Source organism: Rutilus rutilus (assembly GCF_951802725.1).
Source record: "Rutilus rutilus genome assembly, chromosome: 25".
NCBI lineage: Eukaryota > Metazoa > Chordata > Actinopteri > Cypriniformes > Leuciscidae > Rutilus > Rutilus rutilus.
This window is the reverse complement of record NC_140229.1, coordinates 22,459,610-22,475,236: the sequence shown is the minus strand read 5'-3', so window position 1 is coordinate 22,475,236 and position 15,627 is coordinate 22,459,610. Positions and strand designations below refer to the sequence as shown.

The window sequence follows — 15,627 nt, the reverse complement described above, 5'->3', positions numbered from 1 at the left end:
GGGAATGGATAAGGAAATAAGCAATTACCGGAGGGATACAGAGGACAAACTGAAGGAAAGAGTTAAGACAAAAAAGGTACAAAGTTATCATTAGAGATGCACTAATATGGTTGCTTGGTCGTTAGTTGGTTGCTAAAGTATTCTTGGTGGTTGCTGGCTAATTGCTTACTAGTTCAACTCAAAAGAGTTTCTATGATAGACTAAATTCATAAGTGAGATCACTTGTGTGTGGCATGTGGTGTCCCTCAAGGCTCGATCATTGGACCTTTGCTGTTTAACCACTATATGCCCAAACAAGGTCAAATAATGCAAAATTACAGAAGCGTGTACCATAGGTAGGCAGCCAGATCTACCTAGTGCTATTGTTGCTAGGGTGTTCTTGGTGGTTCCTGATAATTGCTTACTTGTTCAAGTCAAAGAGTTTCTGTGACCGGCCTAAATTATAAGTGAGATTGCTTAGAAACATCACAATACAACTCCCCTTATAAAAAAAACACATTATTCAAGATATAGATCATGCCCATAGCCAAACAGGACTGGTTATATGTATACATTTAATAATTGTGGTTAGAGGTTTAATAGAAATATGAGCAGTAGTAAAAAGTGATTCATTCATATTATCAAAACATAATATTGGCTATTGATCAAGGGATGAATAAATGGATACTGGGAGATGCTGAGAAGAGAGTGAGAACATTGCAAGAGAGGACAGGCAGAAAGATATAGTGAGAGATAACACAGAAAAACAAAGGGAGAGACAGACTAGGGTGTGAGACAAATGGAGAGATGGAGGCAGATATGTGCCTGACTCATTCCTCCTGTAATACCTGATCCCCATTAGAGCTGCACCTCCGGCTCCACCACAGGTCGACAGTTGTTTATTTCCTGTGATTTTAGGATTCAAGAGTTCAAACTTGGAGCATCAAAACTCATTGAACTGTTTGACATCAGTGACCATAAATGTGATGCAACAAGTTTTAAATATGCAAAAGTGTGAATGAGAATTTAATGCTTATTTCAATAAATAGCTACTTGGATTTTGATCTGATCCTCATGTAAAGCCATCATATTGTTTTAAAAGACTTAAACAATTATGGACTTATTTTATGACCAATTAACTCATTTTATGATACTTTTATCTGCCATTTATTCATTGTTTGAGCTTGACGTTGTTTGTCCCCGTGCACTTTTAGTGTAAAGAAAAGAGCAGCATGAAGAAATAGTCACACATGGGTTTGGAAAAACATGAGGATGAATAAATGATGACAGAATTTTAATTCTCAGTGAACTATTCTTTTAATAATACTTAGCAATAATAATGCCTATTATTGTTTATGTCATAGCCATTAAGCTGTTGACGCGACATACTAAAAACTCAGTGACTGCGCAATTCTGCATGTATCATTTGCCACACACCTTATAACAGTCAAAAGAGTTTCTACCACACCAAGTTCACACCTATAGCCAGTGAGGACAAGAGAACGCGGTTGAATTCCAGACGTGGGTCGTCTGAGCTCCACGTGGGTGGTGGTTTCCCCAAATGTGTCAATTTTGTGGCCACCAACCTTTCCTGATCGGGTGGCCGCCGGCTCCCATCCGGAACAGTCGCATTCCACCATTTGTTGCCCGAGGTTTCATCCACCTCTGCATGTTTGCTGAACAAATTGTACCAACAAATTGTGCTAGAAAACCACCCGTGGCATTTTTAAGTTCTGAATGAGATGGAAACATTGGAATGTAATGGCAAGATTGAAATAAACACTGTATGATTGTGGTGGGGGGGGGGATAAAGAATGCAGTTTTGGAGTTGCACCCCAGGGCTGGTATGTGGAAGCCCACCCATGCTAAGTTAACCCTTTTGTTATCTGATGGTAAAGTCCTTTGATTAACAGTGGCTGGGTGACTTGCCCCCGGCTCTGAGAGACATTCCTAAAGCCCCCTGTGTGGCCCATTGATACTCATTGCCAATCATTAACCTCTACCCTGCCATAATCCTTTCTCTTTCTCTTTCTCTCAATCTCTCTCTCTCTCTGTTTTCTCTCTCACTGCTTTATCAGTTTATCAGCCTCTTCCTGTGAATTCCTCTCTGTCCACATCAGGTTTAAGTTAGGATCAGGGCTAAGCTGAGTTCAAAAGTGTGTCACCACACTAAATGGATTAGAGATCCGACTAGATGTTTTTTTTTGTCAGTAGCATATTCACCAAAATTACTGTAAACACTTTTAAAGCAGACTAATAGTACCAGTCAATAGTTTGGATGCACCTAAGAATTCTTTATGAAATGTAAGTAAAAAATGAAACGGTAATTGTGATTTAGGTTTTTCATCATTTTATTTGACATCTATTGAATTGATCAAAAGTGACAGTAAATACATTTGCGATGTTACAAAAGATTTCTATTTGAACTTTCTATTCATCAATAATAAGAAATATTTCTTGAGCATCAAATCATCATTGTAGAATAAGGCGGGTGCTGGTGTTTAGCATGCGTTCGGCCAGTCAGCGTAGTACACTGGTAGTTCCTATAGTTCTGGTTTAGACCCGACTCTGAAGTAGGAGGTAATTTAGTTCCTCAAAAGGCGTTCCTAGAACTAAAATCATTCCCAGTTCCTGTGGTGCAAAGATGCCAAAAAGTGGGTACTTCCGCCATTAGTTCTAGGAGCTATGAAAAGGCCCAGAGGCCCCTAATGTCATGGTATTATGGGTAGTTTCTCACTGGCAATAGTCAATAGAGCCCACCCCCAAGACTTTATGATATTCTGGTCCCTCAATGTGGTCTGAGTCCCTCCTTTTATTATAAATCAATCCAATGTCCGTCATCTGCCAGGAAAAAATCCGAAGTATAAGCATGTCTACTCGACTCAGGGTTAAGGATCTGAACAAAGAAGACTATGAGCAACAGTAACAGTGATGCTTGCTTCAGCAAGAACCATTTATTTTGGTCACATGGATATGATTCCTTGAAACCAACACCATATTCTTCATATCCCGCATCACTCCTCTGTCTGGTATCCGGTAATACAGTACAATTCCTCACACATTACCATGTTACTCGTATCATTCCCTCTCATACCATTCCATAAGTGTCACATTGATTTAGACTGGCAGGGCTAATACTTGATCTCTGCTATTTCTGTGGGGAACTCTCCGCAGATGTGGCATCCAAACCACGGAGTCGGTCTTTCTGCGTTTACTCGTTGATCTTCGTTACAGCAGCATCAGATGACTCCCGACCCTTTTTTTAGATGTGAGACTAGCAGGTTCTTCGTATCGCAGACGCTGCCATGGCATTCACACAGGAGTTCCCACGGTGCCGTTTGGGGGGCCCCGGCTGTGGGGTGTGAACAGGAACCGAAACGACGTGAGAAGATAGAACGAGAGAGAGGAAGAGAAAGAGTGAGAGGGTGTTTGAAAGAAGGATTTCTGCCTCTTTGATCTAACGAAGGCTGAGAAAAAGGGAAGAATGTGAAAAGACAGGACAACTTTGAGGTTCTACTGCAGCAGAGAAAGTGTGCAAAACACTCTTGGCTGATTGATCCTATTTCAGTTCCTCTTTTCTCTTGGCACATTTCATACCATTGTTATTTGCGGTGTAAACCATAAGCAGCACTTCTCTCGGGGGGAAACGTGGGATTTTTTCAAAGCTGCTCTTTTCCATGATGAAAGTGAATAGGACTGTGGCTGTGGTGCAAGATTTTGAGTTAATAATGAATTTTGAACAAATTGATGAAAATCCAGTTTATAATGCTTTTAGTTTGCACATTTGTGTCCTTTTTAGAGCTTGACCTGGTTCCCACCCACTTTCACTGAATGTAAAAAGCATCAGTTTCACTGGTGGGCGTGAAGACAGCACAAGTCAAGGCCTATATATATTGGGCAGATGTCAATCAAATATGTGTCAGGCAGATATTTTAATTTAGGAATATTGGCATTGGTTGGGAGTGCAAGCTGGATCTCTGATGTCATAGACATGTACAGTGGCCTCAAAACGTATTTGGACTCCTAAGACACTTAAATATAATTACCAAAGTTTCTTGAGCACCAAATCAGCATATTAGAGTGATTTATGAAGGATCACGTGACATTGAAGCAGGGTTATTATCGTCAAATAAAACTAAAACCATACTTTACTTTCCCAAAGCCATTTACTCATTTTTGGCAGCAATGAGTGTTTTTGGATCTTGGACGCACATTATTCAAAAGGGGAAAAAAGATTTGTAAAGAAAGTTTGTCTTTGTAGTTTAAAATCATAAAATCTTTCTCCACCTCTGAGAAATGACTCCCCTCCAACTGACTATCATATAGAGACACTTTGTTTTCACCATCCAGTAAGTTTAACCCTGCTTTTTGTTGTTGTTGTTGTTGCTGAAAATCTTTACTCAGAAATATGGAACATTACAGAAGTAAAATGAGTTGCAAGTATTTTCATTTTCATCTTAATGGAAGGAAAAACCCAATCTAGGTCAGCGAGTTCAAAAACAGGCATGTTGTCTTGCTGTTGTCTTCCCGCTCTACCCCAACCCTGTAGAGCAAGAAGGAAAGGGAAGAGAGAGGAGACGAGAGCAGGGAGACATTCCTCAAACATGCCAAGACATTCCGAGGGAAACCATCCCAAATATTTCCCACTGCGATCCACACTGTGTGTGTGTGTGTGTGTTTGAGCGATTGACTCCTGTTTCTGGGGCCAATCTGACACACTGACTGACAAGCTGTCTACACCGGAGCAGAGTACGGACCACAGGGTGTGTGTGTGTGTGGGAAAGTGTGAGTGAGAAAGTCAATGTGACAATAATTGAAAATTGTCGGTGAGACTGAAAGACGAGGAAGGGTCAAAAGGTCACATAAAGCACATCTTTTGAAAGGCGCCAGGAATCTTGTTCGATTTTCTTTCTTTTTCTTCAACTTCCCTCATAAAGAGCAAGATCCTGGCTACTCATATGTAGATATATTTTTGACTATTGGCATAAGGGTCTGTTCAAGTGGGGGGATCTTGGACGTTATAAGCTGTATAGTTTGTTTTTGTTTTACATGCAGTTTAGGGGGAGGGTTTATCTGAAATCGCTGATACCACAATAATCTGTTGTCAAAAAAAAAAAAAAAATCAAATAATGGCATGAAAATCTCAATTCTGCTCATGGATTACTATTTCAGGGGACCCAAAAAGCCAGGGCCGCAACGTTTCAGAGAAAAAAAGCAAACTATAGGACTTTTAGTTTTGTCATGATGAATGCGTTTACTAAGACATTAATTCAATTTGTTTAATGCAGTAATTCTTAATACATTTACCAATATATGATGAGTGCTTAATTTTTCATTCTGCTTTCGAAAGGCTGGTTGGAAATCATGACCTGCTTGTTGGTAGAAAAATAGGGAATATATAGTTTTCCACGGAATATTACAATTATTCACTTCTCTTTTTTTTTGTGTACAGTGATCATATAAAACATAATTTATTGTTTATTATTATTATTATTATATTTTTAATATTAACTATTATTCATTACATTATTGTATTATTATTACACATTTATTTAATATTAATTAATTTTAGTTTACCTCATGTTCTCTTTACAATATCACACTTATTTTCTCAAACAAAATAAATGGGTCTTTTATATATAAAATTATTCTAATCATGATCAAAAAGATTAAAAAAAAAAGGAGAAAGTAATAACTAGTTCTTTCTCTAAAGTGCAACCTATACCCGACCCATGTAGTGTTACTTCTGGAAGTTGCGTAAAGCCATCCAGTATGATTGGATCTGGCTATTTCAGCAAACTCCCTACCAGTTTTGTTAATTTACCATCATTAAACTCACTGAGGGCGTTCTGTCTGATGTTCAGGAGAGGTGCGTGTGATGTTTTTTGTTAGTCAGTGGAAATTAGCTCAGTGATGCTTGTCAAGATTATCTAACACCTTTTCCCACCAGTAAACAGTTGCAGAACATTGTGGTTTTGACTAACCTCTTCCCACTTTCACACCCCTGATGTGTCATTTTGCCGGAAAGAGTTGCAAACTTGCACTTCTGTCTGTGTGTCCGGTGCAAGGGGTTGATCTGTGTGGACAGGGTCAGGGTATGCAACGAGTCCTGAATATGTGTGTGTGTGCTTGTATTCGAGATGTATAATAGGAGCGTATTTCCTGTTGGCACCCCCGGTGGCTCTCACTCTCTGGGTCTGCGATTCGCTGCGGTGAGGAATCTGTAGCACCCGGCAGCTGGAATGTCCTGTTTGCCTAGATCTGTTTGTGCTTTCTGCACGCTGTGTTTTGATTGGCCCGACTGGCATTGGTGTGTATGTGTGTGTCGGTAACGCAATGCGGATCCTTGCTGTTTGATGTGAGCCATTGTGTCAGAGCCAAGCTGCTTCCTGCTACTGCAGAGAGAAAGACAGTGAAGGGACCCTTACTTGGACTTTTCCTAAATATACCTTTAAATAGTGCGTAATTTCCGTATTTTCCACGGATCTCGCGCTGCGAGCACACACACAGCTGCCTCTGTCCATGTTGCAGGGTATTAAAGAAATAATCTGTGTTATTTTCAACTGAATGTTTATGGACAACATCTGTAGTATGTTGTCTGTTAGCACAGATGATAATTTTGACTCCTTTCCTAATGTGTATGAATTACCACCACTAGAGCCGTACGCATTTAGACAGTTTTTTTATCAAAATGTCATAACTCGATCCTCTGTTGAAGCATCAGACTTATCTCTGGTGACGTATGCAGGACTTCTCCAATCATTTAGGGTGTGTGCACACTTAGCATGTTTGGTGCGATTGCTCTGTTAGTACGGTTCATTTGAGTAAGTGTGAACCCTGGTGCACCAAACAAGAGGACCGAGACACTGAAAAGATCTCGCTTTGCTTCCAAACAAACTCTGGTACAATTAGAATGAAATATGAACACAACACGGACCAAAGACATGTAAACTAACCAAAAACAGGACATGAATGTCACAAGATGAGACCCTAAAAAGGACAGAAAGCTCAAGAATGCCTGTTTTTTTTTTTTTTTTTCGTCATAGTCGTGATGTTGCCCATCTCAGTTCAGGCGTCAGAGCCGCGTCTCCTCACAGCAGATCTTCATGTGTGTGACGGAGGGATTCCTGACGCTGTTTTGACTCCTTTACACATTTTATAAGCTCTTCACGAGTTCTCAGCTGCTCAAAATACCATCATATGTAGCTACACACACACACAAACAGCGAGAGCATTTATCCCAGAACACTGCATTGTTTGGGATGTTCGGTAAGTTCCGACATGAAATATACCTAATAAAAGCCGACCAATCGGGTTGTGAACATACCTCTGTGCCTTTAGGTTCAGTATCTTCTGTGTTAAAATGCCAATGTGAACGCTAAGCGGATCAGGACTAAATGTGTTTTTTTTTTTTTGGTCTGGACCAAGCGAACCGACCTACAAGGGTGAACACCCTTAGTCCCCATAAACCCTTCCCTTTCATAGAATAACTGCGGGCTCACATTCATATCTGCCTTCATCCAATCAACAACCGACGGACGAACCAAGTTTTACCATAATCTGTATCACGTCACAATATGTAAGAAGTGATCTGTCGCCGTTTCCATTACATCGTGACTTTAAAGGGGTCATATAATGGCATTTTTGTACAAGCTAATATGATTCTTTAGGGTCTAAATTAAAAGTTTGTAATATACTTTAATTAAAAATTCTCATTAGTATTGTAAGAAAACACTCATTTTACCTGGTCAAAAACAGCTCTGTTTTCAGCACGCCGTTTAAGAGCATGTGTCTTTAAATGATAATGAGCTTTGCTCACCCCGCCCCTCTGTTCTGTGCGTACACCGTTTGTAATAATAACACAATAACCATAGCATTGTTCATTATAAATGTGGGATTATGAATTATATTGAGAACGTTGTACATAGAAAACATGCCGTAATGTACCCTGAGTGTAAACAGCCCGCATTCATCGTGAAGCGTGCTAGCGATTTGCAAAGATTAATATAAACATTAATATAAAGGTTAATAAAACGTTACACTCACTTCTTCTTCTGGAGGTGCAGCAGGAACACGAATAGTTGGTACCGATCCTTTTTTCAGGAGCAGCTTCTTAGCAAAACCAGCTTTACTGACCCTCGTTTGTAAAGCAGTCTGGTGTGTGAAATGATTTGCGCAAACATGAAAGCATTGACGTTGATCGTGGGGAATATTCCCTTAGAAAACAAAACTCAGCCACTGCGTCTTCAGCGGTTCGGATTTAGGAACATCAAAATGATGCTGTGTTCGTTATTACACCCAAGAACAAAACACCACAATCGCTTAGACGCCATTCTGCTCATAGACAGTGCTCCAGCGTATCAACAATGACGCGCGGACTATGATTGACAGCTCGCTCGCGAGGGCGGGTCTGTGTTGAAACGCTGCTGTCAATCAACAATCGTGGGAGGGGCGTCCGACCGTGTGACGTCACACGGTCGATCGGCTTGATTTGAGACGGGAAAACATATAAGAAAAAGAAAAAAAAACACTGGATGGATTTTTATCATTTTATGATGGTTGTGTACAGGCACTGCCAACACACATTTCAGTACAATAAACTTGTGAAAGTGCATGTACCATTATATGACCCCTTTAATACAGCATGTCAAGTTTTACAAATGTTTAAAACGCATCTTGAGATCCATACAAGCTGTGTCATTTTGTTGCGGCTCGTTTTAGCTGTTTGAATACAAGAACACATCTGATAAACGTGGGCAATCCGCATAACAGTAGTTATGTTAGCAAGTTTATTTATATAGCACATTTCATACTCTATGGCCATTCAAAGTGCTTTACAGAAAATAATGAAAATAATCAATTATTAGACATATCTAAAAGAGATATATGATGTAGTTATAAAATGAATTAGAAGAGTTAAAAGATGATACATAGATAAACTTCTCATCTTGCAAAACACCGAAAGTTTTACTCTGAGGTTTTCTCATGGTGATTATGGTGATTTTTCATTTTTGTGTGAACTTATCCCTTTAACGTATGAGCTTTTTAAGCCTCTGATTTGGCCATACACCCTGTTCGTAGACTTATATTGAAAATAACCCAGAAGTTCATTTTAACACACCAGTAAAACCACAAAAACTCTGCATTCGGTGGCCGTGTGAGTGCGTGTTCAGTCACGCCAAATGTTCCCTCCACAACCAGAAAGCCCGTTTTAATCATCCGCCATGCGAAAAGTCTGATCGATTAGAAAAGTAATAGCATACCTCTCCCCAACAAGCTATGTGACTTGAGGTATCATTCGTGCCTGTGAATGCCATGGGATGAGTTATGCATAACTCTGCAAGTATGAACTATAATAAAAGCGATGCTTGCTTAAGCAAAATAGAGCTGATGAATGTCTGTGAGAAAAAAACACAAAGGAGAAAGATACAGTGAACATAAGAAGAGGGAGAATTCTTCCCAAGTAAGGGAAAGGGAGGGTAAATGATTGACGGATCTTTTCAGAAAGAGATAGGAATGGAATGAGAGAGGGAACGAGAGAGCGAGAGATGAAATGAGCTCTTCCTCTCGCTGCTTTCTGCTTGAGAGCATTCCTGTGCAGCGATGATGTCATGAGAACTGGCCCGGGGCAGACAGGCCTGCTAATGTTGTTCGGAGAGGAGGGGCCGCACTCTTTCACCTCACCGAGAGACAGAACCATATATCACTTCCATACAGCACGCAAATATGTGTGTCGGAAGAGAAGCTCAGACACAAACACAGTCAGTGTGTGTGTGTGTGCGCGCTTTTGTTTAATTACCCTTCAGGAATTCTCCACATTTTCATGTTTTAGGCTTCTGTCATGTTTATTTGATGCTCTAAATATCCAAATATTTTCCTGAAGTTTGACATTTCTTTAAGCAAGAAACGTCATTTAAAATATAGGTCACATCAGCTCAGTCAGTAGCAGTGTAAAACAGTGCTGTGTGTTGTAATAGATACAGACCGGGAGATTAAAGTGAGACCACGCTTTACCTTCCTCCTGTAATTTACTGTCCCTAAACACAAATCAAAATAATCAATATTTACTTTCAAACCTGAATGCTGTTTCCCTGGAATGCAATTGGATACATTTTGAAGCGTTTTGAGGAAACTCGTTTCCATACAACAGGAAGCAAATAAAAGTAGTCCACACAACTTGTGTGCGATATTCCGTCTTCTGAAGTTGCACAATATATTTTTTGTCTGAAATGGTAGATATTGTTTATGACCATAAAAATGTCTTTGTACTCGCTTAAACTATAGTTGCGTGTTTTGCTTAACCCCTTCACACAAGTGCTCGTCTATTGTTGTTGCATCTCCAGTAGTTTGTTGCTTGTTTTTTATTGTTGGTTGCATATCTGGAAGTATGCGTACAGTATTCATGTACTATGCTAATGATTTATTTCATGGGCGCTGTTCAAATCAAGATTTTTAAAATGTGGTCGATTCAGGATCGATTCTCAAAAGCCACGAATCGATCTTTTTTTCCATATTTATTTCTGCAAACATTGAACATAATATCTGATTGTCATTAATCTTATTACTAGACTACAAGATTTCATCTTATTTATCTTAACCTTGCGTGATGTTACGGCGGTGAGCATGTCATTCCTTTAGTGCTGAACATGGCGGATGCAGGTTCGCCTTTAAGCGTGAAAGACGTTCCACACAGTTGAAGGAACTATCAGTGTCCCAGTTGGGCCAGTTCTACATGGTCATTAAAGTTAATAGTTTGCGTGCGTTTTCAAGCCTTGCCAATTTAAGCATTCAAGCGCAAGAGAACACGCACGATGTTACTCAGACAGCATGCATATAATAAAATGAATTCTCTTTCACGTCTCCCTGCGCTTAAACGGACAAATTCACACAAATTTATCTCAAAATGCCCGCCTTTGCGACTATCCAAGTAAACATAGTCGGTTATGCCTTAAGCAGTTGAGAAAGAACGCATGTGTATCAGTGGATCTGTGCATTCGTCTTAAAGCTGCGATGTCTGTCATTAAGGTTAATCAAACTACTAAAGACAAAGAAATCACTCCCTGCTCTTCACTGAATGACATTTTGTAACTTTAATAAGGATTAATCTTTATTGAATTTGTATGCAGTTATTTTACATTTGATTACTTTATTCAATTTCTGTACCTGAGAACTGTTAGATCTACCTGAAAAGCCTTAAAAGTACTGATTATTTCATTTGTATCTTTGTTCTGTTGTATTTATTTATTTATTTATTTATTTATTTGCGTTATTGCTTGTAGTTTCATTATTTGTTCTTTTTTTATTAATGATTCAGTTGTTTTTAATAACCTTTAAAAAATGTATTTTGGTAGTTTTAGCTATGGTATCGAAATTGGACTCGAGAATTGATCATTTTCACTGGTATCTAAAGTTTTGGGTGTCATAACTTTATTTCAATACAAGTATATATTTGTCAAAAACAATAACTGTTTTATTCATTTATTACTTTTTTTTTTTTTGTGGTGGGGCCAGTGAAAATTGAATTCATTGAATCGAATTGAGATCTTGTGAATCAGAATCGAATCAAATCAGGACATCTGAATCGATACCCAGCCCTGGTTGCTGTATGCACACCCTAGCATATGCGCAAATACCAAAGTTTATTTTGGGCTCTAGAGCACCGCACTGTTACCTTAGCAATACCATGCTAATATCAGACTCTTTATTTCAATTGCGGATTGAGGTTTTTTTTAGCACTTTTTTGTAGTAGCTCCTTAATGGCTTGTTTTCACTGAGCGGTGCGGTACGGTACGGTTCGGGTCGGTAAACCATGAATCGGCTAGCGTTTTCACTGCCAACAGTACCCTTACTTGATAGGTGTGGTGATAGTAGAGTGTTCCACATCAATCACATATGAGGATACAGGACAGTTAGTATGCTGAAGATCCAGCTGCTTTTCAGGTATTAGATGGTAATACTATACACTGTAAAAAATGAAGTAAATACTACTGAAAAAAAACAATGTAATTTACATGAAAAAGTTAGTTCAGGCAAGAATTTAAAAAACGAAGTAAATTCCATATCAGTACTTAATTCAAGCGAGTAGAAATGAAAGCGTAAATATCAACTCAATAAAATTAAGTAAAAATTACTCAGCTTTTCTGATACCGGGGTTCCCATCATGCACTGGACCTTGAATAATTAATGAGGTTAATTTTTCACTGGTTTCCAGCTGTATTTACACTGTTTTATCATTGCTTTTGTTGTCAGGATTAGTAACTTGCCATTTTGTGACATTTCGAGTAAATTTTCTGCTCAAAATGACACATTCAAACACAAAAACGATCCATCAAATGTTACCGTCATTGTGTATTGTCTACCAAGTATTGAGGTCTTTGCATTCACATGTTGCATAACATCTGACATGCTGTAGTATAACTTACTTAGATAATCTAAGTAAAGCACATGCTATAAATGACTGGTATAATTCAATATTATTGTTTGAGTGAAATGTAATGCAAAGGAAATTTCAACATAATCGATATTAATCAACCTTTTACTAGCCAAGTTAAAATGACTTATTTTCTGTGTTACTTTCACATAGGTTAAGTAAAGTTTACTTAATTCCATATTCCAAGTAAATTTAACTTAAAGATTTCTAATTAAAGCTACTGATGAATATGTTTAGGTTTTTACTGTAAATTTACTAGCATTTTCTGAGTGAAAAAAGTTGCCTAGCTTTTTTCAAGTAAATCCTACTCTAAATTTTCTTCAGTGTAGGATTTTAGAATTGCATGATTACCGCATTCATGTAAAAGGTACTCTAAAGGATTTTAAAGAATACCATAGGATTACAAAAAGGTTTTGATTGTCTTTGTCACTCTTTCCTTCTCCACTCGTTTTTTTTTTTTTTTGTCTCTTGCGACCCCCTAATAGTCGGATGTCTGAAAGTGTGCTTTGATGGGCATTTTTACGAGCTTTACTCAAGGAGGGTTGCTCAATGCGGTCATTCTTATGAATGGAGTGTGTGCGTGTAAGGAGGAAGGCATCATGTGTGTGTGCATGATTTACTGTGAAAGGGAGACCGACTGTGTCACCATGTGTGTATATCTGCCAGCTTTTCCATCCCCAGAATTTATCTACAAATTTCCATGTTTTCACCGACTGTTTTATGTTTTAGTTAATCTATCATTCAAGTCCATTTTTATCTCCATTCGTCTTTCATGAACCCACACGGCATGCCTCTAAAGTGCAGGGCTACGTGCAGGGTTCCCTGTAGCTCTGCAGAATGGCCTGCCGTTGCCAATGTAAATGCTAACTTACTTTGCTTTGGCTGAGCAGCTAAATGGGACTTAGTTGGTCATCTACATTATGCCGTGTTTATCTCCCCGGTTCTCTTACTTTGTTGCTAAGGTAAAATTACAGAAAAGGCTACTTGTTCAAAGTAATTTGTAAAGCACAGCCTCGAAGCGGCCTAAAAAGTATGTCACGCTTAATGCTGAATGTCACTGAATGTTTGATTGCCATTGAATTAGATGGCAAAATATAAAACCAAAAGACATTTATTTTAAACAAAGACAGCACAAAGCACACTTTTAAAGCAAAAACATGCTTATTTAGCCCTGGTCCATATTTTATGCAATAGAGCAACATAATTTTTCACTGAAAACATTTACATTATGGTAATTGCTATTTATTCTGAAGAAAAAGATAAAATTTCAAGCAAAACCTCAAAAATAACCTTTTATTAGTTGTTAAACATTTGTAGTTACCCTTCTTAGGACACCTGTGTGAACTTGGTGAGAACTGATGTCATACATCCACTAAAAATCACCTTATTAGCAGTTCACTTTCCCCAATACATTTGTCATTTGTCTTAGGAACAATAGTTTACTCAAAATGGGCCTTTTGTTATGCCTCCCACATTAAATCATACATGCACTATGTTTGAAACAAGAATTTGATGGATGTGCTTCTAACTAGTGCTGCTGATGGACTGAAGAGCAGTTTCTAAGGTTAATAGGGTTGTTCTATCTGTTGTAGCTAATAGTGGTTTGCCTAGTGTCAATGGACATGTTGTTGGACTTGATGGATTATTTTTGCATGGCTGGTCTTTGCACTTTGCACAGTGTAGATGGCTCTCTGAAATGGGCCCCCCAGTGAAGCCTGTCACTTCAGCGTGTGAGCTATAACAGCTCAGGAACCCCACTGTTAATGAGTATTTGTTTCTGTGTGTGTTAATGAGGGATGGACTGGCGACCCGTAGAGTGTGCCTGTGTGTGGTTAGTGAGTGAAAGTGCTAAACATAAGACATTTAATCATTTTTTTACTGTACTGCGCTCGTTGCTTGCACCCCGCCCCGAGTCGGGCTTGGGAATGGGGGTCAACAGAGGCTGGCAGTGCTTCCTCTGTGTCTGATCCGGCTGATGTTATCGAGGGTTGGAAGTCTGTTTGCTTTGGGACTACTGGGCAGTTAGGGGTGGGAAGGGTCGAAGAGCAGCCCCCCGTGGGACAGGCGAGGTATACGGACATGGGGGTCAGCCTCTCTGGCTTGGGAAAGGGCTGGGAGAGCCTAGACCACTGAACGACGTCAAATAAAATTGGAATGGAAAAATAGCCAAATTCAGACAAGAAAAGATGCACACTCGCCCCTTTTCTCTTTCCCTCCGTCTTCGGTTTTCTCACAGGAACTACGCTAGTGCATCCGTGATGCTTGCGCATGAGGAAGAGGAGGAGGTGCCAAGGTTAACCTCATCCGCTTCACCTTTTAATGGATAAAAGGGATTCCCCAGTGATATCATCTGAACTTGCAATATTAGCCGGGTTGTTGGCAAGCCAAAGCATGCTGGGATATGTTCATTACCTGCCCGGGCTCTTATAGGACTTTCTTCTCAATAGCCTGCCGCGTTTGATCTCTAGATTTCTGCTCTCTTTTGAGTAACTTTGAAGATCTCCATTACAAAGAGAGGGGACACCGATGGCCCCAAAGCCACAGTGTAAAAGCAGTGGCCCAAAGAGCCTGAAATCAAAGAGACAAACTCAGCCGCTGAAGGAAAACTTTCCCGCGCCCCCCTTACCTTCCCCTGCCAGATCCTGATTGGTCAGGTTGCGTACCTGTCTCTGTCCGTCTGTTTAAACCCTCCCTCTGGGAGGTATTTCTCATTTTCTTTCTCACCGTTTTTTTTTCCCCCTCAGTCTTTTCTTTGCTGTCTATTTTGGTGAGCCAGGCCGGTCCAGCCGGTTCCCACAGAGTGGTTCCCATGGTTATCGGCGAGGAGATAGCGTCAAGGATGGAGGATGATTGGGATAGGGGGTGGGGTGTTTGACAGAGACCGGGAAAGACAGCTCTGCACTGAGAGATAGCAGCTCTGTTACATGGAGGGGGGCCAGGGAAGCTAGTGGGGTTACGGGGGTCCGGCTCTCAGAGATATCGGGGGGGACAAACGGAGCTGGAGCTGGAGCCGGTGGGGGTGATGGTGGACTGAGGTGGGGCGGAGCAACAGGCTTGCAGGGGCACTGTGAGAGGGACAGATTCAGTTCCCACACTCATAATGACTGTGTCACAGGAGACTGAAAAGGGACAGCCTCTGGCCCTGGGGAATTTAGCAGGACCGACCAGAACGCGAGGGAAGGAGGGGTGGCGAGGGCTGCCGATGGGGTCCGTGACAC

At 40.0% G+C, this 15,627-nt stretch overlaps 1 protein-coding gene across 1 annotated transcript in view; it reads left to right on the top strand.

The window, feature by feature from the left end:
• The window catches only part of exd3 (exonuclease 3'-5' domain containing 3), a 45,555-nt gene that overhangs the window by 19,029 nt on the left and 10,899 nt on the right, over positions 1-15,627 (top strand). The window lies entirely within an intron of this gene.